Source organism: Canis aureus, chromosome 2 (assembly GCF_053574225.1).
Source record: "Canis aureus isolate CA01 chromosome 2, VMU_Caureus_v.1.0, whole genome shotgun sequence".
Taxonomy (NCBI): Eukaryota; Metazoa; Chordata; class Mammalia; order Carnivora; family Canidae; genus Canis; species Canis aureus.
The window spans coordinates 6,782,771-6,803,869 of NC_135612.1; the positions used below are offsets into that span (position 1 = coordinate 6,782,771).

At 33.8% G+C, this 21,099-nt stretch overlaps 1 long non-coding RNA gene across 1 annotated transcript in view; it reads right to left on the reverse strand.

The window, feature by feature from the left end:
• Window positions 1–12,159: 12,159 nt before the first annotated feature.
• Window positions 12,160–21,099, reverse strand: part of LOC144290068 (uncharacterized) — a 74,284-nt gene continuing 65,344 nt past the window's right edge. Inside the window, exon 3 of the long non-coding RNA XR_013357928.1 lies at window positions 12,160–12,237. This is a non-coding gene — a long non-coding RNA (uncharacterized LOC144290068). The remainder of the gene's footprint in view (window positions 12,238–21,099) is intronic.

A 21,099-nucleotide genomic window follows, 5' to 3' on the forward strand; every position in this document is an offset into this window, starting at 1 on the left:
CCCTGAAATGTTTCTTTAGAGAAAAGATTCTAGGGAAAAGTAAGAAAATGAGGGAGAGGAAGAGAGAGAGGCAACAGCTATGTGCAGGATGAATCATTTATGTGATCGACAGACTCATTTTGTTATATCCCAGAATACTTATGTAACTGGATGATAAGAGAGAGAGAGAGAGAGAGAGAGAGAGAGAGAGCACACATACATATGCACATGCCAAGGAATAGGAGGAGGAAATTTTGCTTTTAGACTAATCCAGGAAAAAGCTAGTTGGGGCTTGTGAGAACACATGTCAAGAGCAAACAGTAGTTTGAAAACATGCCTTAGGAATTTGCAGATACTGAGGAGAATGCTTTGGACTTCTTCAGATCATGAACTTAAAACTTCACATCACTTTTAACCTGAGCTTTTGATATGAATGTTTTCAGAATTTCCTGGCTACACATCTCTAAGCTAAACCCAAAGCCTGGCTGAAGTACAAGTAACAAATGTTTTCCACTCTGCATCATTAGGTGGCATGAATGTTATCACTGTCATTCTTACAAATCGTTGTACAAATATAAGTAGCAATACCAACCCTGGTGTTGTCATTTTAGTTTATAATTTGCTCTAAATATTTTTCCTTTAAGTCTCTTGATAATCCTATAATGAAGGTTAACTTCATTGCTTTAATTTTAAAAGGATGATACAGCCCTGTCATTGTCAAACTACCTGCTTTAGGTTAAGAAAATAAACAGTAGAGGATTTGCAATTAGAATGCTCTTTTTACTCTAATTTTTTAAGTGTTTTATTTTTCTGTACTCAGAAAAGGCATGAATTGAAGGATTTTTTATTCCAAAAAAATAAATATAGTGGGTGTAAATACACAATTTATATTTTCACTCTGTCAAAAAAAAAGGACTCTTTTGATGGCATTTAAGTCACTGACAACCAAGTTGATGTTTTTACTTTATTATATTTCATGGTCAATTGTTATTAAAATTGTTTCCTAAAATAAGGTTTCCAATATAATTCCATTTTTGTCTCATGCAAGAAAAATTCCATCTCAAAATCTGACACAAACATTTCTCTTCTCAAAAGACCAGAAAATTAAACCCCAGGACCTCATACCAAATATGCAGCAATGTTTTTGAAATTTGTAAGTGGTTTTGTAAAGTGAAACTTATAGGTTTAATATTTTTTGTGTCCTAATTTTTCTAGACTTTTAGAGTAAATAATCCTTTCAAGGGATTTTAAAAAATGAATTCATAAATACTACTTTTCTGTTTGCTCTTTCCTAAAATTAAGGTGTTTAATCAGAAGATTTGTACTTTTACAAATAATACCTTTAACTTACATATTATCAATGGTAATACATAGTAAGGTAGTTTTGATGGTTGTTGATTTTAAGATTTCTCTTTTTCCTATTTAGGTTTTATTTATCTCTAAACCCAATGTGGGGCCAAACTCACGAACCCGAGATCCAGAGTTATATACTCTTCTTGCTAAGTCAGCCAGGGACCCCAAGACTTCTAGTTTTAAATAATTATAAGTAGAAATGTTGCAATAATTGTATATGATGTTCATGTAATATAGATACACCATCTTTAAATGGTAATAATTTACATAGCCATAGAAATCTAGAAATTTGCTTCTCTTGGTGCTGCAGTAATATATAATCTAAAGTTTAAGTGTACAGCAAATCTTGGAGTTTTATCTCATATAATACCAGAAAAAGTTTAAATCTAATTGTTTACCTGTGTTTTTCTTTTGATCTTTGATTTATGAATAATTTATTTAGAGCACAACACCTCATAAGACACAGCATATGGAAAATGAAAATTTCTTTTTGTGTAAAATTAAATATATATTCCCATGTTATGTTTTTTTTTTTCATTTAAAATCCTGTTAAATATTTAACACAATCTGAAAAAGGAGCTAATTTAGGTGTTCTGTTCTTTTGATCACCTCTCTTGAATAGGATAACTTCATAGAATTTCTCGATAAATCCCCCAAAAGGGAACTATTTATGTCTTTGAAGCAATGAAAAGGCTATTATTTGGTATGGAATTATTTCTCTTCACGGTGTGCAGTTTATCAGCCAATCAGCATTTATACTCTGGACATTCCTGCCTGATAATACCCATTTGTAAACAAAGATAATGGGCAAATATATTGGATAATTACAATAAAAAATAGACCTATTATAATTCTGTTTTTAATTTTATGAATAAATTGCCTGAATATTGTAAAGTAACTATTGAAAATATTCATTCGAACAGTTTTGCATTGTACTTGATACCTTCCATTCACTCTTCTAGATTTCCCGCTAAGACACAGTACCCACTTTGTGACTGTATGGACAATGTCATTGGCCTCTGTTGCTCTATGGCTTCTGGTAAGTGGGGGCAGCCAATGTGAAGCAAAAGGGGGAAAATTAGGGTTAGATGGGAAAATCAATTCAAAGTAATCCCTTGACTTCTGCAAAGGCTTGCTAAAACTGGCTGCTTTTGTTTAAAAGGTGACTCAGCTCTCATTCTCTAGGTGCAAATAACTATTGCTGTCTCCCAGCCCCATTCAGGCTTAATATATCAAAGGTTCCTATCTTAGTAACCCTATGGTACTGCACTATCCATAGTTTGTACTCTGTGTGTTTGTGTGTCTATGGAGATAAAGAGAAAAAAGCGAGACAAAGAAATACAAGAAGGAATAGAAACAGAGGCAAAGGTGCATGGAAAGTTTCCAGAAATCAAAGCTCTGAGTTTCATGACCTCTGATAATAGAGATAAGAGCATAAATAAGACAGACCAAGAAAGGAAGAAAATCTGATCAAAACCAGTGGCTCCTGAACTAGTTTAAAATAGTAACCAAAAAAAAAAAAAAAAAAGAGGGATTGGCTAGGAACAGGACCTAGGGAAAAAAAAAAATAGGTGAATTAGGTAATAATCACTTTCTATTCCTGTTTCTATTTCCTTCTTTTTGTACTATATCTCCTCAAGATCAGACACATGCCTGTCACTCTCCCCCACCTCCAGGATCACAGGACTTGTTTCTTGAGCTGATGCCATCCAAAGTACAACCTGAGTAAATGACATTCTCATTATTTTCCTCCTTTCCCAAATCAAGTTATTTACCCCAATAGGTTTCAATATTACAACTTTTTGACTTCCAAATTTAAGAATATCTTTCTGTAGTTTGACCTATAACTAAAATATATCTTAAAAATACGCTAGTATTATCAACATGCTATTGATAAATTCAATTCCCTCCCAACTAACATGGTTATATTTCAACAAGAATTTTCTGTGGATGATGAAAATTCCAAGCCCTGGGTGTGAATTAAGTGGAATGATTAAGGGGTGAAAGTGCTGTATTCAAAATGAAAATGACCTAGGAGCATCCTAGGTACGTATTCTAAACTCTCAAGTGTTTGATAAAAGCAAATATACTTTGACTACCATGGTCTTGAAACCTATGTTGGCAAAATGAGGTGACCTTTGGAATAAACTACAAATATATAGTTACCTTATGTGCAGATTAGAATGAGGTCTTCCTTAAAATCATCTTTATGTTCCCTTAATATCTATGTCTCGCCTTGAGGATCTCTGTCCTCAGATCACTTTGCATCATGAAGGAGTAATTCTCCTACAAATTTCTTTTCATGCTCTTCTGCTAAATGGTTAATCTGAAGTGAAAATCTTGAAGAGCATCCTTGGGTCAGTGTGAATTGTGGAGTAAAGAATGACAAAATAAGATCTAGGAGAGGGGGGGACTATTGGTTAGGATTACAAATGCTTAATTCGATTCTGCATTATGCTCAATCAGTTCTACTCTCAAAATTATTTCTAATCTGCAGAATCTATACATATTAGTCAAACTAGTCAGAAAAAATCTATGCAAGGGCCAACAGTTTATGAAACTTAAAAAAAAATACAAACAGGAAAAATACCAGTGAAGTTGACTAGGGAAATTTGAAGTTATCATATATCTAAAAATAAAGACAACTGTAGAACATGGTAATATGGTGACTGTTGCTTACAGGCCCCAGTATGAGCTAGAGTGATCGATCTGCAAGTTATGTAAGTAAGAAACAGATATAAAATCAGGTTGAAAAATACATTTAGGTGAAAACATTCAAAAGAAAAAAAACAATAATAAATAATGAATTGTCAGGACATGAATTCTAGGGAGTTCAGGAACAATTAAAATTATTGTATACAATAAGCACTTAATAAATATTAGTTGGATGTGTTGAGAAATATCATGAGGACCTCTAATATTCAAGGGATGATCCCTGGAGTCTCATCATTACAGACAATGAGGGTAGTGTATTGAGAAAATCTATTTTCATATCTGGCTAGATTCATAATCATTTGGGATTATCAGTGCCAGTGGCTAGTCTATCTTTTAGAGGAGAACACTCCATCATCTATTAATCCAAGAAAATGACTGAGGTGTCTTTTTTTTCCTCTATTGTTTATTTTGCCTATTAGAAGTTATGAGATATGCAGCTCCAAAGAAGCTCATCTTGTTTCCAAGAGCCTGTCCCATTCTGTGTGCCTCTTACCTGAATTTCTCATTTCTTTATCCAAGGAGGAGTCCAGAAGGGTTGGTAGAAAACACAGTATCCTTATTGTATATCTATCACAAGGTCTCCACTACAAGTGCTATCTAAATACCTATCTCTATATCTAAATGCACATTCTCTTCTCTTTCTCTCACACATGCATGTGCACACACGCACTCACACACACATTTTACTTTTCACCACAAATCAGTGCACGATTCAAAAGTGTGCTAACTTGTCAAAAGTTACCTAACAAGTAAATATGGAGCTATGATTTGAATTCAGGTTCTTCTACATTATGTTAGCAACAGGGAAATTAGGATATAAATTACATGTTCTTAATCTATTATATATTATTTTCAATTTAATAAGCTTTTCTTGTTAATATGTCAGACAGTATCTGTAATTTTCATATTGTCAGTTTTGTTAATCCCTGTCATTCTGTATTTGTGTTATTACATTCCATGATAAAAGAAAAAAAAATCACGTGTTTGTATCCATCTATTGGAAGAAAAGAAAAGGGTAGATAAGGACCCAGCCTCAGGGTAAGAATGTGAGCCTATTAGATCTAAGTGGCAGGGCACCTGATGTTTCTGTAGATAGTTGTTTTAGCTTAAAAACACACACATATTCCTAATAATAAAAGCTTTCTCATACATTTAGTTTCATTAGAAAGTTCAATATTTTTAACTTTCAGTGAGTTTCAGAGATGTACTCTTTAATATAAATCAACATTTTGACTGGAAAAATCTGCAAACTGCTTTTCTTACCACACTGAAGATTATTTCATTTATAAAATAAATGACATGCCATCAATAAGGAAGGCTGAGCTGGCAAAGACAGGCCTCACTCCCGGTACAAAAACATATGTAACTACTTTATCACACAATTCATCAAAATGAATTGATTTTAATTTTTTTCTCCCATCACTGCCTTTTATCATGCTCCATTGAATCTCCTTTTCCTTTCCTTTAACTACATTTTGCAGTTTCCAATTACTCTGTGTTCATGTTCAAATACGTAAGAGGCCTAGTCAACTTTAAAAATCAACTCTATCTTGATAATTTTCCCCATTCTCACTGGTGTGAGTTGGTATGTCATTATGGTTTGGATTTGTATTTTCCTGATGGCCAGTGATGCGGAGCATTTTCTCATGTGCTTTTTGGCCATGTCCGTGTCTTTGGTGAAATTTCTATTTATGTCTTTTGTCCATTTCATGACTGGATTGTTTGTTTCTTGGGTGTTGAGTTCAATAAGTTCTTTATAGATCTTGGAGACTAGCCCTTTATCTGATAGGTCATTTGCAAATATCTTCTCCCATTCTGTAGGTTGTCTTTTAGTTTTGTTGACTGTTTCCCTCACCGTGCAGAAGCTTTTTATCTTGATTAAGTCCCAATAGTTCATTTTTGCTTTTGTTTCCCTTGCCTTCATAGATGTGTCTTGTAAGAAGCTGCTGTGGCCGAGTTCAAAAAGGGCGTTGCCTGTGTTCTCCTCTAGGATTTTGATGGAATCTTGTCTCACATTTAGATCTTTCATCCATTTTGAGTTTATCTTTGTGTCTGGTGTAAGAGAATGGTCCAGTTTCATTCTTCTGCAAGTAGCTGTCCAATTTTCCCAGCACCATTTATCTAAGAGACTGTCCAAAAGTTGGAAAGGATGTGGAGAAAGAGAAACCCTCTTGCACTGTTGATGGGAATGTGACCAGGTGCAGCCACTCTGGAAAACTGTGTGGAAGTTCCTCAAAGAGTTAAAAATAGACCTGCCCTATGACCCATCAATTGCACTGCTGGGGATTTACCCCAAAGATACAGATGCAGTGAAACGCTGGGACCCCTGAACCCTGATGTTTCTAGCAGCAATGTCCACAGTAGCCAAACTGTGGAAGGAGCCTCGGTGTCTATTGACAGATGATGGATAAAGAAGATGTGGTTTAGGTATACAATGGAATATTCCTCAGCCATTAGAAACGACAAATACCCACCATTTGCTTCGACGAGGATGGACCTGGAGGGTATGATGCTGAGTGAAGTAAGTCAATCAGAGTAGGACAAACATTATATGGTTTCATTCATACAAGGAATATAAAAAATAGTGAAAGGGATTAAAGGGGAAAAGAGAGAAAATGAGTGGGAAATATCAGAGACGGGGATCCCTGGGTGGCGCAGCGGTTTAGCGCCTGCCTTTGGCCCGGGGCGTGATCCTGGAGCCCCGGGATCGAATCCCACGTCGGGCTCCCGGTGCGTGAAGCCTGCTTCTCCCTCTGCCTGTGTCTCTGCCTCTCTCTCTCTCTCTCTCTCTCTCTCTCTCTCTCTGTGACGATCATAAATAAATAAAAAATTAAAAAAAATTTTTAAAAAAAGTTTAAAAAGAAAGGGAATATCAGAGACGGAGACAAACTATGAGAGGATTCTAACTCTGGGAAATGAATAAGGGGTAGTGGAAGGGGAGGTGGCAGGGGGACGGGGTGACTGGGTGACAGGCACTGAGGGGGGCACTTGATGGGATGAGCACTAGGTGTTATACTATATGTTGGCAAATGGAACTCTAATAAAAAATATACAAAAAGTCAACTATGTTTAATTAATACTCACTTTTTATACCTTCCATTACCACTGGTCAGGCTTTCACAGAAGGGACTTGAGAAGAAAGGTAGAGCATACTCTCTTCCTGAGATGACTCCTCCTCCCAGTCCTCCTTTTCTACCTTTTTCTTGTCTTTTCTGGGTTTCTATTCCTCTGGCATGTTCATGTGGGAAAGAGGAATAGATCTGAGAGGCAATATACCCTTTCTGTATAAATTTGTCCACTGTCGTAGACAGTGCTGTCTCTCCTTTGGTTAAAACAGACTTGCCCTCTGTGTTTTCCATGAGACAGGGAATAGAATATTCTATCAAATGGAGGACACATGTGAATACTTCAGGAGACCCTGCAGGGCATAAGAAAATAATCTGGCATGGCCTTTTCATTTCTACAACTACTTACATCATGACATCTTTACTCAGCAGCCAGCTTTCTGTATGGTGGATCTTAAGACATTTCAAAATTTGGGGCATCTGGGTGGCTCAGTGATTGAGCGTCTGCCTTTGGCTCCGGTTGTGATCCTTCTTGTGAGGAATCCCTCATCAGGTTCCTCACAAGAAGCCTGCTTCTCCCTCTATCTATGAGTCTGTCTCTCTCTGTGTGTCTCTCAGGAATAAATAAGATCTTAAAAAAAATTCAATATTTATCTTTCCACGGGGTCCAGGAGACTTCATCTTTAACATTATAGCAAGCATAATGCTGGCTGTTCTATTGCTTTTCCATACCTACATTCTCGTTTTCAATGATAATCTTTTTTTTTTTTCCAAGTTCAAATAGCATCAGTTCTTTGGGTGCATAAGCAAATATCCAATCAGGGAAAGAGATGCCAGCCTATGTAACTGCTTCAGTTCTTTTTCATAATACAAGATAATTATTGCCTATTTTTCCTCAGTTATAAGTTCTAGCAGCCCATTTTGGCATAATAAGGAAAGTCCCATTCAATGTGACATAAAAGATAAAAGCAATATAAAATCACTTTTTTAAATAAATAAAAGAAAGCCATTAATGCTAGAAGCCAAAGGGGAAAAAACAAAACAAAATTATATATGTTAAAACCTTGTGGTCTATGGAGATATAATTAGAAACATATACTAGGGTTTTAAATGGTAACTGGAAGGAAAGATGTAGCATTAGGCCCCAAGAAACAAAAAGCTAGAACACAATCCTGCTTTGCTCAAAGACTAGGAAACTGCAACTGTGTGATCCACACTTCAAATCATAGGAGGGGTTAGTTATAAGAAAGAGAAAAGCAGAACCTCTATCATCCATGGATATGAGATCTGAAATTGTATTTCTATTTAGGAGTAGGCACCTAACATCAAAATAAAATAATATCCTCCATGTCCAAATGCAGTGGATAATTTAAAATAATGTAAGCTGGAAATGCAAATTTGACTCCAAAGAATGTGTCTAGAACCGAAACATAAGAAACTCTCTCCAGGAGGAAACAACAACAAAGACACTGTCCTTCAAAGATGAGCTCAAAAATAAAAAGGTCACTTGATGAGGGAATAAACTATGATGAGGGAGAGTCAATTGTTAAAAACAGGAGAGTTAGCACTTTCAGAAAATAAATGTAATAGCTAACCTAAAGGAGATCATGAAAGAAGTATTAAAATATGACCAAAAATATAAAAACACATGACCAAAAATATAAAGAGACATAGAATCATAAATGCTGTTTGTAGATAATATATTTGAAAAATAACTCAATATCACTTCTAAAATAAAAAATATGGTAATTAAAAAATTTAAAAGTAGCTTTAAAATGATGGATTATATAATAGATTTGAGGTAATACCCCATATAATATCACATAGGGATTTTAAAAGGAGGAAGGTGTGCATGACATATTAAAAGTACTAAGGATGTAAAAAGAAAATCCATAGGAAAAAGAGAAAGAAAAAAAGAACTGTAGCAAATTGTGAGAAATCAGTCTTTTCTAGATTTAGAGAGAATACTAAGTCCTTACATTGACTGCACCAGTCTTCACATATTATAAAAATCCAGTCCTTACCCATATACATCACAGGGAAAATGAACATTAAAATGAGACAAAATAAAAAGAACTTTAATAGGTTGACAGATGACTTCTCATTAGTGAGAATAAATACCTGAAGACAAGTAATTAACATGTTTGAACAGCTGAGGGAAAATCTAGCTATCAGTAGACTTCTGTGTTCACCCAGATTATCAAACAGTAAGAAAATAAAGACCTTTTACATTATACTCAGAATTTCCTTAAAAAAAAAGAAAGAAAGGAAAAAGAAAAAAGAAAAACTTAAGGGAAGCATTACAAAAAAAAAACAAGAAAAGTCACACCAAGAAGAATAACAAGGAAGGGAATTAGTAAATATATTAGCTAATGTATTACTCATTTGCTGAAAAATAACGATTAATTTCAGAGAAGTTAAAAATTAGATCAGAAACAATATACTACACAAAAATAATACTAAAAATATTTGGAAGGCAATAAGTATATTGATTAAATTGTTTTATTACAGTCAAACATGCACATTGTTAATTTATAAAGAACAAATAAAAACTGAAATGCAGTGTTTTCTAAAGAAAGAGTAATAAAGACAACCTGATGTATCCAGAGGAAGATAAAACCTGGAAGACCAAACCAAAATGGTACACAAAGGAAAATAAAAAGTCCGTCTGTACCAGAAATAATACCTATGTGTAACTTGAACTTGAACTTACCTTTTATCAATAGTCATAGGTAATATTTTTAAACATACGCTGGCTTTTATATTAGAAGTTTAAGGGTCCTTAGAATGAATGATATTAAATGAGGTTAATAAGTAGAGTACAAGGGAAATGAAGAGTGAGAATTAGATGTATAGTTGAATTTAGGTAATAAGATCTTTACATTTAAGATATCAAGCTAGATCAGCTGAAAATGATTACTATTAATATTCAGATATGGCCGTGGAAAGTGAAGAATCTGAGGATCAAGGAATTCAAAAAAGTAGAACATAGGAATATTTGTCTACATGGAACTTTCAATTCACCTAGGCTAATTCCCACTATGGGCTAGTAAGGTGGAGTCTCTTTAGGTGATGCAGTCATCATGTAAGTAAGAGGATCTAAGCAGAACATCAATAAACAGAAGACAGTAACACATGACATGAATTTCTAGTAGGAACAATTGAAAGCTATTGAAGAACAGGGTTGACATTAATTTTGTTTTGAAAAAGTTGTGCTGGTTTTGATGGAGAACAAATGCAGAGTGGCTACAGCAGGATTGTGAAGACAGGGGATTTTTAAACTACATTTAGTAAGTGATTGCTGCCATATAACCTTAATTAAGTTAGTTTATGGAGGGTTGAGTCTTTCAGTTATAGAGGAGAGGTTTTGCTTATGGATTATCTCAAACTGGCGCACCACTCTGCCCTATCTGTATATCAGAAGTGATGTGTTCTGTTTGATTCTGTTTGATTCTGTTTGACTGCAGATTAGATCATCAGCTGGTGTGTAATAAAAAATAAAGACAAGAGCAAAAAAACAAAATCCACTAATGCTTTTCTAGTTTGGAGGCAACAATAAAAGTATAGGTAAGCAGTAAACTATGCTAATTTCAGTGGATTAAAAAATGTAAGTCTTTCTCTTTATATATATATTCATATATTTTTGCCTTCACTGCAGACTTCACCAATTATTTGTTAGATATAGCTTAGTATTTCTGTCTATATCACATTGGATTTATCTGAACTTTGGCATGCAGTATTCATGTGGCATATTATAGATATTTTAAATAATTTGTGCGTGGGAGCACAGCATAACATATGAGGCACACAGTGTTTGCACTTATAAAATTTACACCACTGGTTTTGAAGACATTAGTAGATAACTTTTATTTTCCTTCCAAATCATGAACTTCACTTTATATGCCCCTGTGCTTTGCAACTGCTTTATTTAATTCAGTGGTGTTTACTTTTTTTCAAATACATGAAAGCCTCACATTTGATATGTCAAGGAAAAAAGAAACTTGTCTATATTGGTATATAATAGTCACCTTTTATATGAATTCTTTGGTTGTAGGATTTCAGTGGTGATACATGCAGTGGAATCAATAAAGGGCAGAAAAAGAATCCTTTAGCAAACATGACAAAGAAAAGGTAAAAATGTATATCGTGAAGTAGATCTTATACTTGATGTCATGAACTTCTGCCCTATGGCAGTGATTGCACTATTGATACAATACATCTTTGATTGAAGAGGTCAAAATACTTGAGAAAAGCTCCAAAACCTATTTGTCACTGATAGCAAAGAAGATGGGAGAGTATGATACATTACTCTAGGGCTGATGTATAAAACTTCATAACAATAAGCCAACAATCTCAAATCACTCAATAATGTTTAAATTTCTTTCATAATACTATCATGGAAAATAAATGGTAGACAGGTAGGGATTCGGCAAATGTATTAGAATGGATTTACAGAAAGCACTATGCATGGGTATAAGGGAGAAAACACTCAAATCAACAATTTCTGTTTGTGCTGAATATATTGGCTGCTATTTTTCTCCCACTAGAAAAGAAAAAAAAAAATCAGGGTCAAGAAAATTCTGAGGTAGTACTATGAGAGAGACAATGGGAAAGAATGCAGAAATGACTAATACTACTAGTCCTAAACACGGTAAATTAAGTATATCGGTTATTTTACTTATTTGCTGATAATTTTCAATAATTACCTAATAGTTTTAAACCAAGAGGATGATTCAGATATTTTTTCAAATAGTCCATCACTTAATATTAAAATGAAATGGAAAAAAAAAAGGAGAACACAAAATGAACAAAATGAGAATAATTCAATATAATCCTGTACAGGAAAAATGGAAACATAAAGGAAAATAAAAAGTATCATATAGGAAAAAATTAGCAACATTTTTGGGATTTTTTTTTTTTTTTGGTAAGAATGTGGAGAAAAGGGAACCCTCAAAAAATTAAAACCTGAAATACCAGACCCCCCAGTAATTCTTCTAAATTTACCTGAAGAAAATGAAAACCCTAATTCAAAAATATATATACACACCTGTGTTAATGCAGCATTGTTTACAATAGCCAAGACAGGAAAGCAATGTCTCTCTCTATAGATGAATGGATAAAGAAGCTGTAGGATAGATGCACAATGAAATATTACTCAGCCATGCAAAAGAATCCATCTTGCCATTTGCAACAACATAAATAAATCTAGAGGATATTAAGCTAAGTAAAGTAAGTCAGAGCAAGACAAACACCATAGATTTCACTAGTGTGCAGAATCTTAAAAACAAAACAAATGAACAAACACAACAGAAGACTCTTAAGTACATGGAGAGAACTAGTGGTTGCGAGTGGGATGGGAGTGAGGAGTAAAATAGGTGAAGAGGATTAAGAGGTACAAACCTAATTAGAAAATAAATCATCACGATGCAAAGCATAGCATAAAAAATATAGTCGCTAAGATTGTAATAACTTTGTATGGTAAGAGGTAACTGCACTTATCATGGTGAGCATTTTCTAATACCCATGTTTGTAGTGTCGATACTATACCCACCTATTGTACGTACAGCCATACTGTACGGAAAAGAAAGGAAAAAGGAAAGGATAGGAAAAAGGAAAGGGAAGGGAAAAGGAAAGGAAAAGCAAGGCCTGTTACTATTCTTCCATAATAGAGATGCATTGCCCTTTCTTGTGAGCAAATTAAAATTACAATGACAGCAGAATTGTATCCAGAAAATGTCTTTTGATTATTTCTTCTGTCATATGCTACATTTTGTTAAATCTGCCAAAGAAAAAACATTTCATTGACCCAGACTATGTTAACACATCCTTGTATATGCATACATACATACATACGCACACAAGTTAGCATAGTCAACAAAATGCTTTATCTTTGACAAATTATGTATATGTGTGCAAATAAAATATATAAATACACGATACGTAGCCACCTCTTCCATATCTATTTAATAAATTGGGTGTTGTTCCTCCTTACTTTGTTTATGCCATTGGCAGGACACAGGTAGTTAAAAAATTATTCTAGTTACTTGCCTAATATTTTATAGCCTGCAAATTCATATGGCTTCTGAACCAAAAGTTTATTTGAAACAAATACTGTATTAGGAGGAAAACTGTTTGAAGGTTTTATTACAGTTGTCTAACAATCATTGAGTTTTTTAGTGGGGGAATTTCTTGGTAGAGTAAATTAAAATTGGAAGTTGAAGTTGCAAATATTCACAAATGTAATCAGCATATGACTTCAAATTGTCGACAGCCTAGTTTAACATGTTAGTTCTGAGTGGCCACAGCAGAGTCAGACTCAGCAACACGGCTGCCCAGCAGGAGTGTTGTAAGGAATCTGGGGAAGGGAGCTGGTCAAGATTTTATGATCTCATCTTTAACTTGTTCACCAAATATAAATGCTCTTATATTTCAGTCATTTTTGCTAATAATACAAATGGGATGTTTCAAAATACTTTGGCTTCCCTAATCACAGGTTTCAATAAAGTGATAAAAGCCATCATCATTTTATAGCCTCCAGGTTGAACAATTATTGAAAAGGGATAGGTCTTAATAGGAAAATATGAATGTTCTTTGATGAAGTTAGAGGTTAAAATTAGAGGAGTGTAGTTAACTCTAACACTAGCATTTTAACCAATCAGTTGACTGTGAAGATAGAAGCATAAGGTGTAAAAAATTTACTAGGTTAAAAAAAACAAAAAACTAGGTAGTAGGTTATTCTATTTTAAAAACATTTTGAATAGAAACTAAAAGCCCTAGTGTGTCATTTGGAGTAACTATTTGTATACTCTTATAAATCTTCTATAAAGATTAAGGCCTTTGCTCTAGAACTAGTTTGCTCTTGAATCCCTTTGATCACAATTACTCTGATTATATATATAAGTTACATAACCTCTCTGTGCTTGAGATTCCTCATCTGTATAATGAAGATAAAAATATGCCTTATAAGGATTAAATAAGTTGCTTCACACAGTACCTTGAACAGTGTTATTATTATTATTATTCATCCATCATTATTAATGATGTTCCATATTCAAGAAAACAAAAGGAAATTATGGTTATAAAACATTTGCTATTGCAAATTGTTTTTAAGCAGTGTTTTAACTTCCTTAAAGAGTATTGATAATTAGGGACGCCTGGGTGGCTCAGCGACTGCCTTCAGCCCAGGGCGTGATCCTGGGGTCCTGCTATAGAGTTCCACATGAAGCTCCCTGCATGGAGCCTGCCTCTCCCTCTGCCTGTGTCTCTGCCTCTCAGTCTATGCCTCTCATGAATAAATACATAAAATCTTAAAAAAAAAAAAAGTACTGATAATTTTTTTATTCATTGTCACAATTCCCTTTCTTCAAAGGGAAAGAAAAATTTAAAAAGAAAAGAAACAAGTGAAAGGGAGTATTTTATTTAAATGGTGATATTCAGTTTATTGTCCATTTTCTTTCTCCTAATCCACTATTTCCAAGACACCACAAGATCGGCACGTCTTCATTTACAGTGACAGAGCTCAAAAGCACTGATGGCTAAATGAGAGTCATACATTTATTTATTTATTTATTTATTTATTTATTTATTTATTTTTGAGAGTCATACTTTTAAAAGAATGTTTCCCACAAAAACAGATGCTTATCAATTTCTTTCACATTTCTATACCTACAATGAACTAGATGTAGAAGCTGATGGCATGCATACTGCAAAAATAAAGCGAAAACAACACTACGAAATTCTTCTCTAAATTCTCCATTAACACCACTTCCCTTACTCTTGATTCTGTATGTTTTCCAGTAAACTCTAATTTGCTTCCTTCTGATAAAGTTGAATGTTCTGGAGGCCCACTCAGTAATTATGACATCACCTGTACTCTCAGAAACAGGAAAATGCAATTACAGAGGAGGTGATTCAAGCTCAGATTCTTTCAAGCCAAAAAAAGATTGAGTTGCATTTAGTTTGAATATTCTATAGTTTGAGAGCTATGCAGTTGACCGAATTTAGCCAAAAAAAAAAAAAATGTATTTCTGCAGTTGTCTCATATATCCTAATATTTATAAGCCATTTCTATATCGCTTCTCTCCATAATATTCAAATATTTGCCCATAAGGAATATTTTTCCATGTTTATTATAAACTCTCTTATTTACTGAGCCGCACATTATATTTCCTAATTGGTAACTGGTTACCTAACTTCTAAAGCTACTTACTTGACTGACCAATTATACCATTTGGATAGCTGGTCAGTGAATAAAATAATACTGGATAACTTTCCCTAAAAGTAGCAAATTATTCTATATAAAAATCAGATTTATGCTTAGAGATATAATTCAATAAAATAGTGCTATGAAGGGGAAATGTCATATATACATACATCTGAACATTTTTTTTTTTTACATAGAGGAAAAAAATGCATTTCCTTATAACGATACAAATGAATTTGTTCAGGAAGTCTAGATAGTAATCGCAACCAATTTCTAATGGATCCTGTTGTTTTTATCACTACACTATACACATTTGTTTCACTGTAGCTAAAACATTTTGCCTCCTCAGTGCAATCCTCTTTATGGCTCATGTAGTAGTGACAGATTCTACAAGTTGTACAGTTTCATTTTTCCATTAAAATGTGTATGGTTTTGCATAAGTGTGTATGTGCGTGTGTTATGGGAAGAGATAGCTTTTTTACATAAATGGTTTTAAAAAGCCAAATTCTACCTTTTACCACTGCCTGACTCTTTCTTTGTGGTTTTGTTTTCTTGGCCATAATCTCAAAGGTATTTTCTCTGAAGAACCAAACCTCCAGGCTAATTTTCAGCACATTGATTAAATTTAGGGAAGTTTTCTAATATCCTTTATTAAACTTAATTTTATTACATCTCCAAGGTACTATTTATTTTTGTATTTTTTTTTCTAATTGTGGAATAGAGAGATTGAAATAAAACAGAGATTCTGATGTCCCTTAGGATTTGGAAAACTTCAAATAACATTGCTCTTGTCCTAACAATGAAAACAGCCAGGTGTTCGAAGAATACTAAAAGTTGAGGATGATGACAATGTTCTCTGGCTCCACTGTGTTGGCATGAGACCTGGATCTCCTGCTCCAGGGTCTCTCACAAGAATGCAAGTAAGGACTCAGGCCTGAAGGCCTGACTCCAGCATGGTCCACTTCTAAGTGTCTGTTGTCAAGATTCAATTTCTCACAGGCCGTTAGGTAGAGGACTTTCGTTCCCTGCTTGCTTTTGGCTGGAAACAGCCCTTAGTGCCTTGTCACCTGGGCCTCCACACTATGGTGACTTACATAATGACAAAAGTGATATCCTGTCACCTTTGTGTACCGTTTACCGAGAAGTCACAGGTACTACACCCCAAAGTGTTAGCAGCATGAGATAGAGACCAGTGGGGGCCTATAATAGTAACTACCTGCCCGTACCAAATTAATATAAGTGCAATTAATCATTATGTTTATAGAAATCCAGTGCCTAAGCTACATGAAAGTTGGGGGCATATTAGATAAAAAATAAAGCTATTCTATATATATTTTGTTCCCTATTTTAGTCATAAATAAATGCTAGAAAAATCAACTTTTTACCTATGAGTTTCATTACAGTCATTGTGATATTGATTTTCTTTACACAATTGTATTCCTTTTTATATTTTGTGCTTCTGAGTATGTAACATAGTTCTTTTCTGACTCAGGCATACCATATATTTGATTGGTTTTAATCTCCTTTATTATAATGTATTATAGTATCTAAAAAATTTTATATCCTAGAAAGCTTTATCTTGGAAGCCAATAATATCTGTCATATTTATACGCCGGGTTGTAGTGATTTAGCATATGATTTTAATTAGTATCTGGTTAAGCAAGTTGTCAAGAATTTCACTTATTTCATAGCCAATAACAATATGTGTGATAACAATGTAAGCTCACCATAAAACACTAATTCAAATTTGGTCAAAAAATTTTATGACATATACTTAAAGGGCTTTAGCTAAATTTTTAAAAATTAATATTTAGCAGTTTTGGTATTTCATTTTGATCCGCTCCTTTTGGGAGATATATTATAAAAACATAATTTCCTTCTAAATGTTTATTTAATAGTGCATTTTAATTTCTACTTTAAAACTAACATTTTATTCAATTTTTTATTACTTTACATGCAATACTTTACATTGTGTTTAGCATGAGTCTTTTTACATTTACTGTTCATCATGACTCTTGTTATATCCGATGTTTATTTTTACATTCTTGCCATTTACTCCACTTATATAGATACTTCTAAGTCTTTAATGATTCTGACCATTGCTCCTTAATTGAAAATTTATTCAGTAAGACGACACTGGAATATAACACTTTTCAATCCAATTAAAAATCGCTTAATGTCTCAAAGCATTTGTTTTACTATTTCACTATTAAACATTTTATCTTGTGAAATTGTGTTTTTATAATTTCAAAGATATATATTGCTTTAAACATACAGTGCATTTCTGGAAAGCTGAGAAAAAGTATCTATTCCATTATATTATTTGACAAGGGGTCATTTTAATATGAATGATCAATTTGCTCCCTGTTAACCTCTTTGTCAATTTATCAGGAAAATAGAAGCTACAGCATTAAAATGGACATAGTGTATCGTCTGAGGCACACTGAATTATTATTTGATTTTTTGGACTCTAAGGTACTTACTCTTTTTTAACTGGATACAATCCAAATTATAGCCTAGGATTTTTACCTGGAAAACATTCAGGATAAAATAGAATGATATATGTATGTGTGTGTATATATATTTATATATACACTCATTTCACTGGAAGATGTTTACTGATTCATTTACTCATTAACAGAATATTCATTGAATGTGTACTACTTGCCAGACACTGAGAATAAAACAAATAAAGCTTTCTGTTATGGAGCTTACACTCTACTCTTTAGGAAGTATATAAATTTTATTTTTTATATTTATATATATTCATTTTTATATCAATTAATTATAAAATGCTACAGAGATAAGGCAGAGAAAGTACACAGTAAGTGGAGATTTGAGAGGAGGGATAACAATGCTTATAATTGCTTTCAATAGCTTTTAAAGTCATTACAGAATTTTAGATATATGAGAGCACAGAGATCATCAAATCCAAGTTTATTTTATAGATGAAGATATTGCTGCCCAAAATGGGAAGTGATATAAATCAGCCAAAATCTTATTAGATCACATACTGGCAAATTTGATTTGGAAAACAAGACATGTATTTCCAAAGGCAGTGCCCACTTTACATTACTAACTTGTTCCAGAGTGTTCCAAGTTTGCTATCAAGTATTATACCTGAGATAAAGGCCAAAGCCTTTTTTCCCTGTACTTATCTCTGAAGCCCCATAGCAAAAAAGAGTACTACCGGCACTTTTTAAAGTTTTTTTTTTTTTTTTTTTTTTTTTAATAGTATTTTTTTCAGGGATTCCTGGGTGGCTCAGTGTTTGAGTATCTGCCTTCAGCCCAGGGCATGATCCTGGAGACCCGGGATCAAGTCCCACATCGGGCTCCCTGCATGGAGCCTGCTTCTCTTTCTACCTGTGTCTCTGCCTGTCTCAGTGTCTCTCATGAATAAATAAAAAAAATATATTTTTTTAAACAAAGTATTTTTTCAGATAGTTCTTATAGTTGCAATCACATTCTTTCTTACTCTACATTTATACTCATGGACTCTCATGATTATATAACACTGGAGAGTACGAGACGTATTAATGTGTGTGTGTATGTATGTGTGCGTGTTGTGTTCAGGCCACATATCATATCAGGTCGTTTAGTATAGAAAAAAGAGTTGACACCTACAACACATTTGATGCATTTTATGAGGCACTTTCTCAGCCAGGACTACTGTAAAAAATGTTCCGAAAATAAAATAATTTACATATATATTTTGACTCTGAGTCTCCTTTAATGCTTCCATTCGGGCTCCAGGAAGCACATATTTACAAATTTTGGAACGCCTCAGGGAAAGCTGAGTAGTGTTGAAGTGGCTCATTTCTTGGTGTTCTTAAAATATCAATCAGTCTTAGGCTAGAAATGAGAATTGAAATCTCCACTGGCTTCAAGGGCACATCTGGGCTAGAAGGCTGTCATGTGGACTCAAATTTACCCTGAATACAAATTGCAGTTCCTAGCCATAAGGAAAAAAAAAAAAAAAAAAAAAAACACAAAAACAACAACAAAAAAACTTTAGGGTTATTTAAAAACATAATCAGTCAACGGGCAGCTTTTTATTGTGAAGTCAGTAACCATCTGCAGTCAATAAAAAACTACCAGTTGGCCTAAACACGTAGATGCACACTGGTCACTTGTGTTTTGGCTTAGATTTGGTCCTATGCCCATGTGCACCTGTTTATCCATTCCCAAATGCAGTCGTGTGGACTGGAGGAGGCAATAAGTGCAACAATGCCAACGAGATATGCAATACACCTGCAAGTAAGTGTTTTCAGATTTTTATCCACACTTGCTTTAGAACGATGCTTCTACCAGTCAATGAAGGCGTGCCAGTAAGTTTTATCTGCAAGCCCAACTTTAGTCACAAAAATGGAAAGAAGAAGCATACAGATGAATATGGTCTATATGTACCTTTACTTCATGAAAATGTAAGTTGAAATCAGGGTTGTGAAACTATAAATTGTTCAGGAATTACAGTGATTCAATATAAATGAAATCACAGCTGGCAGTGATGTAAGACTGCTGTGAAGAACAGCTTTGCTTAAAGGTGCTGCTATCACTTGGTCAAGGGTTGCTTCAAAGCAGGGGAAAGGGCTACGGAATAAAAATAATGAATAGTGGAAATAAATAAAATAGAGAGAAAACTATTGATATAGCATGAAAAATATAAAATCCATTAAAGTAATAACAGTTCAATCTACTAAAATTTCTCAAGGTATCTTGTAAAATAGCTCTGCATGATTTCTCTTATTTTCAGCTATGATGCTCTATATAAATAGGTTCAAAAAAAATAGGTTCAAGTTCTATTGCTTGTATGGGAAAATGAAAAGCTTTAACTTGACATCAGAAAACCTGGAGTCAGAAAACAGAAGTTGTCACTCATGTGTGAATTTGAGAATTACCTTTACCTCTATGATCAGTAGTTTCTTAATTAATACAAAGAAATTACAGAATAATAACTCAAGTCCATTTACTTTAGAAGTGAAAAGACGCAGCACAGAGATAAAGTAATTTGCTTTAGGTTGTCAACTGAAAAATTAGAGCTGAGGCTAAAGTTTACATTTCCAGACTTTGAGTTTAATGGGTTTTTTCAGGGCTTTGCTCTTCAAAGTATGGTCCTTGAAGGAACAATATCTGTGTGACTGGTGAGCTTGTTAGACATGCAGAAAAGCTTTCTAGATCCCAGAACTACTGACTCAGAATCTGCATTTTAAACAGATCTTCTGAGTTGGAAAAGCAACACCTTGCAATTTACTGCCTTCTCTCTGTGGTTGATGTGGGGAACAAATGAGTTGACAAATGTAAAACAAATGACGCTCAATTAACGCAATGTAAGTGCACCTAATGGCACCTCTAAAAGTGCTTAATTAAAAATTTGGAATCGACTTGTATAATTTTACCAATATCCTCACATTTATCAAAACCCCAAATTCCAATGAATTAAAAACCCTTCCAACTCAAACTGAGAATAACTATTTCAATTAAATATTCATGGAGTATGTTGCAGTATTTAATCTACAAAAGATATCATCCATGAATGCAAGAAGAGTTTATAGAATTTATATTTTTTCTCCCTTTCTCAAAGTGTATTTATGATTAGATGCAAGCAAAGTTATAACCTAAGAATAGGGAAACGGTACAAGATAGTAGTGGAAACAAAGTTTTACACAGCCATTTTTTGATATATTTACATGAATGCATAGTCCTTAACATGACCAGAAGAGTGGTACTAATTTTAAATTTGCAGTTTTTACATATAGAAATAAATACGGCAATTGCATATTCTTT